General features: G+C 35.8%; 1 protein-coding gene across 10 annotated transcripts in view; it reads left to right on the top strand.

Moving 5' to 3' along the window:
- Positions 1–13,444, top strand: part of Lrrc4c (leucine rich repeat containing 4C) — a 1,195,224-nt gene that overhangs the window by 687,635 nt on the left and 494,145 nt on the right. For 5 of the 10 annotated variants that reach the window (XR_012436659.1, XM_074044633.1, XM_074044631.1 and 2 more), the window contains 2 exons: positions 3,491–3,617; positions 9,826–9,961. The gene's annotated coding sequence lies outside the window, so the exon portion shown is untranslated. The remainder of the gene's footprint in view (positions 1–3,490; positions 3,618–9,825; positions 9,962–13,444) is intronic. The other 5 variants (XM_074044635.1, XM_074044634.1, XM_074044630.1 and 2 more) reach the window with 1 other exon arrangement.

The following is a 13,444-nucleotide window of genomic DNA, read 5'->3' as shown; positions in this document are numbered from 1 at the left end:
TACAATATTGCTTCCTAAATCCCAGCAGGAGACTCTCTTGTTACAGTCTGTTAAACTGCAGTCATATCTAATGTAACACACTCACAGAGGGACTGTCCAATCTCCGTCAACATAGTAATGATAGCTAAAAGCAAGAGACAGAATCTGCCTATACTGAAAGGGAATGGATTATTTAAGACCTTGACTCATGGGGCAGGGGTCACCTCAGTGTCTACTCACCATGAGGACAATAGATCAATTGAATTTATGTAGCTAACTGGTGGAACACAGATTTTTGTTTTTATATTGTCTGAGTCCTTTTTCAAAAGAAAAAGCAGGGACTTTGGTACAGCTCAGAAGTAGAGCAATTGCTTACTATGCACAAAGCCCTGGGTTCAATTCTCAGCACTGCACATACACTGTGTTTGTAAGTATATGTATATAAGTACAATTTATAGATTTAAGTACTGTTACATCGAATAATGTGTTGTCTCCATTTTTATTGAGTTCCTCATAGAATGTGAAAAAACCAATTTTATTCCTTTTTTCCCTCTTAACATGAAGGTAAAGATATTTGCAAAAAAATACTAAATAATTAATTTAGAAAGAGCCTCTGGCTCTAACATATGGTGATGATTTTGAAAATACTAACTTCTTCTAAAGTCAGAATTTTGTGATGAGTGTAACTACATTTTTGAATAGCGTACATCTGTGACTAGAAAAGTGGCATGTATTTTGTCCTAAAGGAAAGTTAAGTATTATCTTGTAAATATTATTGATGACAATTTGAATCCAGAGTGCTTTCTCCATCTTTGGTTAAATTTTTTAAAGTGCTCATTCACAACTATTTAGAGGCACCTGAGGAGAAATTTGGCTATTTTGATATTTCCCTGGGTAGGATAATATATGTAACTCTGAAATTTGATTGATTACCATCTGCTTTTGAATCTCTAAAGGCTCATCATTTTTCAGTTGGGAAAGTTTTCCAATATAAATTTTTTTTAATTTAAGGTTATTGGATAGCAACACAACAGTATCAAATGTATGCATGTGTTTCCTGTGTATGGAAAAATATCAATTCTTATGTGTATTTAAATACAGATACTAGAGGTAAAAATTTTCCTCTTGCCCTAAGGAACTGTTGATAAAGCTGGCTCACCCAATTGTATTAAAAGTAAGTTTTTGAGATATTGCAAAACATGTAGCGACTTATACACCCACTACTGAAGTAAATGCTATCATTTTTTCATATTTATTTTATATCCCCTTGTGTAAAAAAATAGGATTTTGTAGCTACAGTTGATTTCTTATTACTCCAAAGATGACTTCCTCTCCTTGCCAGGCAAAGGAAACCAGGATAGAAGTAATTGCTATCTGGAAGCACATTGTCTGTTCACCATGTATATTTTTTGCACTAATGCAGACATGACATTTCCATCATCTACCTGTGATACCTACTATTTATTCATTCATAAAATGAAGGCTATCTAATTATTTTCTATAAATTAAGTATAAAAATACTTATGTATTATTTTATTTCATCATTTTTACATTTATTCACATGTGTATACATTGTTTGTGTTACCTCTCCCCACTCCTGCTTTGGAGCAGAACCTCTTGTTCTCCAATTTTGTTGAAGAGAAAACATAAGAGATAAAAAGAAAGACATAGTGTTTTTGGTAGTTTGAGATAAAGATAGCTATACACAGAGATTTCCTCGTGCTGCTTCCATTCACTTGTGTGTTAAAACCCACATTAGTTCATCTCTACCAGACCTCTTCACTACTTCCTAGTCCCCTTCCCATAGTGGCCTTTGCCAGTTTAAGATTACTATATTTGCTCCTCTACAGGGAGCACATCAACCACATTCAAGTTTTAAGTTTCCTTCCCTTTCCCTTATTCCTCCCATGCACGTTCTCCCCTTAGTGTGTATTCCATGTCCAATAATATTACTGCTTTTGTTTTAGGTCTATAATCTGCATATGAGGGAGAACATGTGATTTTTGGCCTTATGAGCCTGGCTAACTTCGCTTAAGATGATGTTCTCCAGTTCCGTCCATTTACTTGCAAATGACAAAATTTCATTCTTCATTATGGCTGAATAAAGTTCCATTGTATATAAATACCACATTTTCTTAATCCATTCATCAGGAGTGAGGCATCTTGGCTGTTTCCATACCTTAGCTATTGGGAATAGTGCTGCAATAAACATGGACATGTAGGTGCCTTTGTAATAACCTGAGTTGCATTCCTTTGAATATATCCCTAGGAATGGGATTGCTGGATCATATGGCAGATCCATGCTTAGTTTTTAAGGAAGCCTCCATATTGTTTTCCAAAGTGGTTGTATTAGCTTACATTCCCACCAGCAGTGTATGAGGTTTCCTTTTTCCCCACATTCTTGCCAGCATTTGTAAAAACAACCTGGTACAAAAACAGATATGAAGACCAGTGGAACAGAATAAGGGACCTGGATATGAATCTACACAGCTACACACACCTTATTTTTGACAAAGGCACCAAAAACATATGATGGAGAAAAGGCAGCCTCTTCAACAAATGTTGGGAAAAGTGGTTATCTGCCTGCAGAAAACTAAAACTAGATACATACCTATTACCCTGCACTAGTATCAACTCAAAGTGGATCAAGGACCTTAATATCAGACCTGAAACTTTGCAGTTAGTACAGAAAAGAGCAGCGAATACTCTGGAGGCAATAGATTTAGGCAAGGACTTTCTCAGTAGAACTCAAGTGGTCCAGCAACTAAGAGAAAGGATGGACAAATAGGACACATGAACTTAAAAAGTATCTGCACAAAAAAAGAAATGGTCTCTAAATTAAAAAGACTACTACTCACAGAATGGGAGAAAATTTTTGCTAGCTATACATCAAAGAACTGATAACCAGAATATATAAGGATCTCAAAAATCTAAACTCTCCAAAAATCAATGAACCAATAAAGAAGTGGCAAGTGAACTAAACAGAAATTTTTCAAAGGAAGAAATCCAAATGGGCAAAAAACAGATGAAAAATGCTCACCATGCCCTAGGGGATTTTTTTTCTTTTTTTAAAAATTCATTTATTCATATGTGCATACATTGTTTGGGCCATTTCTCTCCCCTGGTCCCATCTCCCCCCTCTCCCCCCTCCTCACTTCCAGGCAGAACCTGTTCTGCCCTCTTCTCCAATTTTGTTGGAAGGAAGATGTAAACAATAACAGGAAAGACATAGTGTTTTTGCTAGCTTGACGTAGGATAGCTATACAGAGAGATTCCTAGCATTGCTTCCATGCACATGTATATTACAACCCGAATTGTTTAATCACTACCAGACCTCTTCACTACTTCCGGGTAATCTTCCCATGGTGACCTCTGTCATTTTAAGGTTACTATATTAACTTCTCTACAGTGGACGCATCAAACACTTTCAAGTTTTGGGTTTCCTATCTTTCCCTATTCTTCCTGTATGTGCTCTCCCGCAAGTCTAATAATATTACTGCATTTGTTTTAGATCAAAGTCTGCATATGAGGGAGAACATACGATTTTTGGTCTTCTGAACCTGGCTAACTTCAATAAGATGATGTTCTTCAGTTCCATCCATTTACTTACAAATGATGAGATTTCATTCTTCTTCATGGTTGAGTAAATTATTTCACCTATTAACGAGATCGTGCGGTGCTTGTCTTTCTCTCCCTGAAATATTTCCCTTAACATAATGCTCTCCATGTCCATTCACGTCATTGCAAATGACAGAATTTCATTCTTCATTATGGCTGAAGAGTATTCTATTTTATATTTGTATCATTTTTAGCCCATTCATCAGTTGATGGACATGTTTGTTTCCTTTTTTTGACTATTGTGAATAGTGTTGCAAAAACAGAAGTGCAGATAACAGACTGATTTCATTTGCACTAGAATTTATTTTCCATGGTTTATATGCAATTATGTTACTAGACTAAATTGAAAGGACCCTACCAGAAATAAAATGTTCACCCTTGCCAAATTTCAAAAATAGAACCACTTTTGTTCTCTGAAATCATTGTTGTCTTGATACTATATATTGTTTTCTTTTACTAATAAAGAAAGTGGGCACCATTGTTATAAACTGGTCCAAGTTTTCTTACCTGATAAATAAAAGAACCAGAATTTGAACCCCTGTGGTCAGATTCTAGAGGTGTGACCCTCATTAGAACACCACTACTCTGTTAAGATTCCAGCAAGCAACTCATAGCCTGGGTCCTACCTTTTAAAAGGACTCAGACTATATTTCTTTAGCTAATTTCCTTTTCATAAATATGGACTTAATGCAGTTAATACCGAAATATCTTCTATACCACGCTTCTTTTTTATTTTTATTAAGACCCTTGATTCTCCACTCCAACTCTTTTTCAAGGTATATATGGGACATTTCCCATGGTATATCTTGCTGAGAGCAGCCCTCATCAAGTTAATGTTTACCCCTAAACCCAAGGGTGGCTTGCATGCAGTGTGTGGTTGGAGCTTGGACATGTTGTCTCCAGTATAGGGTCCTTGCATTCATATGGGATCTTATATACAGAGATGGACTTTATAAAGGGCTAAAGGGAGAGGACTGTTACTCCCTGTATCCCCTCATTTCAGTACAAAACTTCAAGGAATCCAAGAACTTTAATTTTGAAACTAACCTTGCAGGCCAACACCAAAATGACAGGATTAAACATAAATGTAAGTCTCCATTTGTTGGGTGTCTGTGACAGCTCAGAGCAGGCCTGTGTAGCACACAGACTGACCATCTGTGGACTTGCTTATGCTATAACTGTTTCATCACTCCTTGCTCAGTCAGGTCTAAATAAATTTCTTTGGAATATGGATTCCTTTATGTAATGCTCTATGTGAATGCTATGGTTTTCTTATGCTTGATATTTGAAATTAGAGTTTTGTGAAACAAAAGGATTGCAGAATTGATTCACAGAATCTTAACAATTAATCACAGAAGATTGTTATTTTATCTGCATGTTTCCCAACACAGTATGTTGTTTCTCAATTAGTTGGCATTCAAAAAATGCTTGCTGATTAAGTGAAAAATAGTAGCTACTACTAATGGAAAATTATCATATGTCAGAGTAGAGCTTTTTGCTTCTCGTAGGTTATCTCAATTAATGTTAACAGCTCCCCCTTTAGTTAAGTGCTATTATTATCCTCTTTTAGAAATGAGCAAACAAACTCAGAGAAAGTCAATGATTGACAGTCTGGACATAAGCTACATATGATTTTGCACTGTATACAAATGATTATAATGTTATTTTTTGTCACATAGAACTAAGAAATGAAAAAAAAAGCTATGATTTTCCTTAAAGTTAAACTTATCCTGAAAACGTAGCTAAAATAGTTTGTAACCAATAACATGCTTTGCACATATTTTCTGGTGTTTCTGTAGGAAGGTAGGACTTGATTATATAACTCTAATAACATAATTATATTTAAACTTAAATTTTTGTTTCAAACCACTATGAAGTAGATGGTAGGAATGAAATGAAAGCAAGATACACACTGGTATCAGTTCCTTTTTTGAATCAATAGAATGACACATTTTTATTTGGTTACATTTGTTATGATTATTTATCATACCCCTTACTGAAGATGCCTGATAGAATACTATCATTATAAATACAATAATTTGGTTCCTGATAGTCTGTTTATTCAAAAAGTCCCATTGAGATTGGGAACACTGAAGACCTAAATGAAATAAAATTTTCCCTTATTCATTGACATTCAGCAAAACAATATTAGAAGACAAAACATTCCTTCTTTTTTATGGTTAGTACTTTGGGTCTTATGATGCTTATTAAATTTATTATCTTTGGAGATATAATTTGCAAAGTTTCTGTTTTCCCCCCTTTTTTTTGCAGTATTGGGGCTTGAACACAGGGTCTACACCTTGAGCCACTCCACCAGTTCTTTTTTGTATTTTTTTTCATGACGGATCATGAACTATTTGCCAGGGCTGGCTCTGAACCACTATCCTCCTGACCTTTGCCTCCTGATTAGCTAGTAATACAGACATGACCCACCAGTGCCAGGCAAAGTTTCTGTTTTTAACATTAATATTCCTGCTTTAGCTTATATCATAAATTATATATTCACATTTAAAGAGTAAAGGTACATTCTTGTAGAAATAATTATGTAAATTGGCAAAAAGAAACTATCAGAAAAGGACTGAACAAAATGTATAAAGATGATAGCATTTATTGAAAGCCAGGCTCAAGTCCCAGGGGAATGCAGTGTGCTCTGGATCATAACAGTCAGGAAATAGCCATGTTCTCATCTCCCTAGACTCTTTCTTTGTGATATTTTCAGCAGAATCAACAACACTACAGTACAAAATGTCTACTGGAGATGTAGAATGCACCCCTAGTTAGAATGGAACCCTAAGACAGACCTGCTATCAAAAAGGAAGCTGGTGAGAAGAGTTCTATATAAGAGTCATAGCATGAAGCACTATGCTGTAGACTTTCATGCACCTCATCCAACTCCAGCCTGGACAGTGTGTGGGCAGGGGTGAAGAATGCAATGAGCTATATATAAAGGTCCAAAACCCCCAAAATCTCATCATTCCCATTACCTGTAGGACACATGTAAAGAAAAGTTAGTGTTTGTCCTGAATCTAGTGTTTACTGCAAGATAATTTCCTTTGTTTTAATAATATACTTTAGTTGTCTAGGAAATATTAACTCAGTCATTTGGAAAGACCACAGTGATTGAGTACATTTAAGAAGCCATCTATCTGCACCCTACTTCCATTTGATAAATCTGAATTTATCATTTAGTTCTTTGACGTTAATCCATTACATTGATATCATAGACTTTAATGGACACAAAGCTAAATGTGTTTGTCCGTGAGGAAACTCCATGCTCTGTTAAGCATCTTAGGCTATGTAGCACACACTCACATCTAAACATTTATTAATAATCAACACAAGAAAGGTCCAGCTTAGATCAATCACTAGACTCGATATTTGTCCATTTTTATTTTTATTAGCATATGTTATTTGTACAGAGGAGTTTATTTCTGACACTTCTTCACATGTATGCAATATACCTCAATTACACTTACCTCTTTCCCTCCTGTCAATATTTTTAAGTAACAGTACCTTCAGTGTAATTGGAAAAGAACATGACGACAGGTATAAGTTTTAATACTTGTGAAATGAGTTAGTAGCTGTATAACCATGGCAATGTCTTGTAGCTTCACTAAAAATGTGTTTCCTCCTGTTTGAAAGTGATGTATCCCAGGTAGATACTTTCACACTGTCTAGAGAATTATATGGAACAACCAATGGGAAATACTTACTACAGCTGGTAATTTAGAGGCAGTCAAATGGACCTATGAAATGAAAACAAAAGCAGAAATATCTAAATGCACAAAGGTAGAAGATTATGATTAATTAAAATGCTAAATTTCTTTAGAGTGCATTTCCATCATTCATTTTCAAACACAAGCTGCAATTCAACATTGCTGAAATCACCAACTTCTCTAGGGGATTCTGTTTGGTGGTCTAATGATGTATGGACTATATTTTAAACAAGAAGATCAGCAGCTCAACGAATACCTTTGACTCTAGAGAAAAAATAACACTTTTAGTTATAAACCTGCAGTACACACGGACATCTGCATAATGACTGAAATTAGCATAGGTTTACATAGCACACAATTTCATTAGAATTTTGATGCCTTAGAAAGGAACAGAAGGTTGTAAATTTCCCAAGCAAAAGTCTCTGGAGGGTGTGAAGGCCTGAAACAAAATCAGCTCAATGTGAGAAGCGTGTTTTGCATGGCTGAAAGGACAGAAAGATGGAGGTCATCATGCAATAAATGTGTTGCTTTTTGAAACTTATTGCTGCTTTTATGATACAAGCACTCTCACCCTTCAATAAGAAGATGTGACATTAATAACAAGTGGCATCTCTTATTGTTATGCTTATTACAAGGTGATATAGAGTAAGTTTATTCATTCATTTCTTATGACTCTGGTTTCCTCACAGAGATGCTTATGTAAAAAGAGAGGAGAAAAATCAGCATTGGTGGGGGGTAGACAAAAAGAAAAATGGAATCTGTTTGATCTTGAAGATTTAGTAGTTATGAGTAAGTGAGCTCAAAAGATTACAGACTGAAACTCTAATCCACTAAAGATGTGTACTCTGCCAGAGATTCTGAGACCTGCCCAAATTGTCAGACACACTCAGCATAGGGTGACTGACAAGAGGAACTTTTACATGAATTTCTGAGCAAGGTTTAAAGCTACCCCATACAACAGTCTCTAGAGACCTTAGAGGTCTTGGGAAAGTATAGAATATAGAAAATGGCTTTTAAACATTTCACCACCAACAACTCATCTAGTATTGTCTTTTGATCATGTGAATCCAATAATTTGAAATTATTTCTACTGAAGAGAATTCAATATTTGATGACTTTCCATATTCTTAACAATAAGTCAGATGTGTTCTATTTTTATTCCATATTGACATTAGAAAACATGGTTCCCTTCTTGATTTGATTTAAACCAGCCACAAAGGAACTTGACCTTTTGGATGACCTTTGTCTTATTGTGGATATCAAAATTAATGTATAGTATTGCTAGGTATGAAATTCATAAATCCATAATTATAATATTCATATTATAAGATTAAAGTAGTATTCATACAGCTGGATAAACATATAGCTAGAAATAAGAGGTTGGAAAGAGAGCTTTGAGGCCTTCTGTAAACCTTAAACAAGTTTTAAGCATTTGTCCTCTCATCTCTCACTGATTCTGACTGACATGAGGTTCATTATCCTTTAGTATTGGTCCCTGATAATTGGAACATTGGAATGATGCAGTAGAAGGCAAAAGCAACACATAGGGAGAGTCACCTACTTGGATGTGATATTCTGAAGTCACTGTGTCTCCTGCAGTCCTTCTCCAATCTACAAAATGAGGGGGTAGTGCTGTGATGCTGTTATCTCCTATCCTAAAGTGCCTTGATTTTTTTTTAACATTACTTTCTCAGCACCTCACTTTTCTTATCTTCAAAAATGGGAAGAATGCTTACCTCACAAGGAGACTTTAAGGCTTAAAAGTAATAAAGTATCTCTCTGTATACAAATCCATTGGTTCCTCAATTTAGTTAGCAGGAGTTCATAGAGTGAGTTCAGATAGTAAGAAGTATAGCACAGCTTGGGTTTATTTGAGTTCAACATCCCATATCGCAAGTAAATTTGAGATAGTGAGGATTTGTCAAAGGATTTTTAATTCCTGGGTATATATGGAAGTGATTTATTCATAGGCAACCCTCAATAAAGATTTACTCTGGTCTCCTTCAGCTTAAAATTAGACACAATCTTATTCAACTTTGGAGCTCTCATCAAGCATAGTGTTTAATAGTAAAGAGGTGTACATTTGACCCTCAGGAAAGTCATGGGACCCTACTAAGCCTTGTCTATAAAATATATTCCACATTACCTATCTCCCATAGAATTTAAAAATGGTCAAAGACCATTTTCAAAACAGATGAAATCACAAGTCATACATTTATAAGATGAACAGATGCTAGAGACTTTTCAAAATTCATTCGCCAATAAGAGAACCAACAGTGTTACAAACAGTTCAAAGGAAAATCCAAAATAAGGAAACAATTATAGATGAGAAATATTGGAATGAATGTGTAAATGGGAGAAATGTTTTTTTAAACTTTCTTCCTATGCCTTTCTATTTTACAAATTATAACAGTGATCACTTATTTTTAGAGTAAGTTATGGAAGAAAATCAACTAGCATTTTTTAGACATTATATAGTCCTAATTATATCTTTTTGTTTTATTTGATATAGTGGCTATTGGAAGAGCAAGGATAACCTATGTAGTTTAACATTATGGAAACATTCTGAAACCACTTTGGAATCTCAATAAATTAACTGGATTCAAGTTTGGCAAATAGGAAACTGGTCCATGGACAATTTGCTGTAGGTAAGTGAGAAGTGTAATTTATTCTATGAGAATCTTTCAAAGATCAATTGACTATGGGGTCGTTAATTACATTTCAGAAAATTGTAACTGTTCCTTTGGTACAGTGGACAGCTTCTCTTCCCTCCCATACTTACACATGTGGATACCACCATATGGCTAAATGTCTGACCATTTTATCTTGTTTATTTGGGCTTCAGTCAGTTACAAAGGGAGAAGCAGGAAGAAAAAGTACACACCTCATAAAACTTTTACTAGTGGTGATTTATGTGGAAAGGCAGGAGTCAAACTGTTCCTGAAACAGATGTTCCTGTGTGCTGCCCTGGGAGTTGAGAGTGGCAAATTGGCCTGCCCAGGACTTAGATTGAGCCAAGCAGATAAATGGTGATACACCCCCCTTTTTTTGAACCTGGGCAACCATTGGGCCATTAATATGGAACAATTAATATGGGGAGGGTAGCTGACATTTTATTCTTCCTTTGAAGACCTAGTGAAAGCCTGATGTGGTGACAGCATGGAAATGTTTTCTGTTGGGATACTGAGAAAGTTGTACTTGCCTGAATGAACCTATGAGGAGGAATGAAAATGCAAGTGACTTAAAACAAATGACAGTGTGTGAGCTGGGGCATGGGTTTAAGCATCCTCTGTCAAAAAAAAGTTGTACCATCAAGAGTCAAGGCAACCCAAGCCTAGGAACAAAAGCCATCCAGCTCTGCAAAATTCAAACAGTCTATTTATTCATCTGTGGGTTTCACTGTGTTAAAAGAAAAGAAAAAGTTCAAACTTCAGTGACATTAAGCACCATTGATGGCAAGTTAGACATGTGTACTTGCCATTTTAACTTGCAAGTACTTTATTGAATCATTTATGCTGTTTTAAAGGGGTAAGTAGAAATGTTACAAGTGAACCTAGAACCAAGGTAAAGGAAGTTTCTGATTCACTTTCCTGTTAATATTTAGTTCTCTCTGGATTGCATGAATATTAGTTATCTATCCTGCATTCATAACTCAAGTGGTCTTCCCAGAACACTTTCTTCAATTCCATCACATTTTGCAGATAAAACTACGTGGTAGCTATGTTAACCAATCTTCAGGGAGACCATTTCTCTCTCCCTCTCTCTCTCTCTCTCTCTCTCTGTCTTTGAGACTTGCATAAGAGCATAAATACATAAGTGTTTGTAGAGTGTGAAGTGCTGTTAAAGATAATGAAGCCATGGTAAAGACAAGGTATCAGGTACTCAAGAAAGCATGAATTAAAAAGACAGAAGAGGTTTGAGGCTTGCTTTCTTTCTTTTAAAACCATAGGTGATTATCTACTTTACCTTAAAACATAGTCCTTTATTCTATACATTTATACAGAGGGAAATGTTGTTTCAGTGAGATCATTTAGTTTAGAGGGAAGGAAGATTCCACTGAGTGGTCCAAGACAAAAGGGTATTATTCTGGCAACACACAAGGGCTAGAATGGAAAGAGAATCAGAAAGCAAGAAGAGAAAGTAAAAAGGCAATTCTAGAAGATTAATATGTATTTGTGTCATTGTCATGAGCATCGGAGATTTTATCCACTTTTTAGATGTAACTCTACTTCTCTTTGGACTTTTGTTTCATTATTTCTTCTCATCTTCTTGCTTCTGATTAGTTTGCTTATTCATCTTATATTTTCTGGTCTTAAAACTTCACCTCTCACATAGCTTCCTAGCTTTCCATGGTCCCTCTAACCACTTTTCCTTTAATCAGCTTTGACTCTTGCCATAACTACCTTGGTCTTTCAGGTTACATTTCGGAAACAGAAAATGCACCAGGTGTTTTAGCAGAATTACTTAAGAATGGTTAATCAGTTATTGGAAAACTAGAAAAGCACACTCAGAAATCACAGAAGCAGTAATGGCAGGAAATGCCTATCCTGGCTTCAGGGACAAGAAATAAGAGTTTGGGATCATGAGAATTTACAGTACTGAAGGAGGGGCCTTGCAGAACTGGTATGCAGGAGTATTTTGTGGGGTTATGTCTGGAAAGGTAGTGGAACTTCAGAAGTGGAACTTCAGAAGCTGAGCAGACAATTATGTAGATCAGAGAACTGATTTTTTAAATCAGTTTTTTTAAAGAGAGGCTGCCAGCCTTCTGATCTTGCAGGAACTTGGGCTTCATGGAGCTAAGACTCAAAATTTGTTGTGAAAGATGCTGTTGAGGTAATCTATGTATGATCTAAAGAACTATAGGGAATCCACAGACACAGTTGGGATTACAACTCTGAGAAAAGGATACCAACCAGATAAGTACTATTGTATCTGGAGAAATGGACAATTAGGCTGTTTATGGAATGTTAGGAAACAGTACAAAATGGAAACAATCACTGTGTAGAGTTATACTATTAGGAACAGGAAGCAGAACACTTCTTTCTCTCAACCTCATCAGTCTCCATTTAGCTCCTTGTATTAACAGAAACAGAAAGCCAGATGAAGAAGGATAGATGTGTGAGTACACACCTAGTCCCAGAATCTAAAAGCAAAATAGAGGAGGATGGATTTGAATTTAGAGATAGTAACTTAATAGTGACCATAAATTCTATTCCTTATATCTATATTTAAAGAGAGATACATTTAAAATTTTCAAGAGAGACCTGATTGGTTCAACTTCTCTGATCACTGAGATCCTAGATTCTGACTATACTAAGACTTGCCTAATTTTTGGCTCAATGCCACTCTTGGCTTAATCAAGGAGCATCAAAAAGTACCTTATAAGAGAATGTAGCAGAAACCATGGCCACTTCAATAGCATGACTGGAAACCACACTGTTTTCCTTAAAATCAACTAAGAGAATTAATGCAATTGCTAAACAGTACCAGTATAAGATGAGAAATTGTTGATGGTTGAATTCTTTAGTATATCTTAAGAGTTTTTCATGAACCAGTTTTATAGGCCACAGAAAAGAAAAGGACTATATATAGCCTTTCAGGAAATAGGCAAGTATCTGAGGCGGGCCAAGATGAGTCAAGAACCTTGGTGAACACATTTCTTGGGGAGAAGGCCCTGAAAGAAATGCAACACAGGTTACTGCAGAGGTACCTGTACACCCATGTTTATTGCAGCACTATTCACAATAGCCAAGTTATGGGAACAACCAAAATGTCCCACTACTGATGAATGGATCAAGAAGATGTGGTATTTATACACGATGGAATTTTATGCAGCCATAAAGAAAAATGAAATCTTATCATTTTCAGGTAAATGGATAAAACTGGAGAACATCATTCTGAGCGAGGTCAGCCAGGCTCAAAAGACCAAAAATCATATATTCTCCCTCATATGTGGACTTTAGATCTAGGGCAAATGCAGCAATGTTGTTGGACTTGGATCACAAGAAAAGGGGAGAGCACATACAGGAGATATAGGAATAGGTAGAAACCCAAAACATGAAAGCATTTGATGTCCCCACTCCAAAGGAACTAATACAGAAACCTTAAAACGACAGGTTATCACTAGCAGG

This window comes from Castor canadensis, chromosome 1 (assembly GCF_047511655.1).
Source record: "Castor canadensis chromosome 1, mCasCan1.hap1v2, whole genome shotgun sequence".
Taxonomy (NCBI): domain Eukaryota; kingdom Metazoa; phylum Chordata; class Mammalia; order Rodentia; family Castoridae; genus Castor; species Castor canadensis.
Note: the sequence above shows the minus strand (reverse complement) of the source record. Positions and strands in the feature narration are given on the sequence as shown.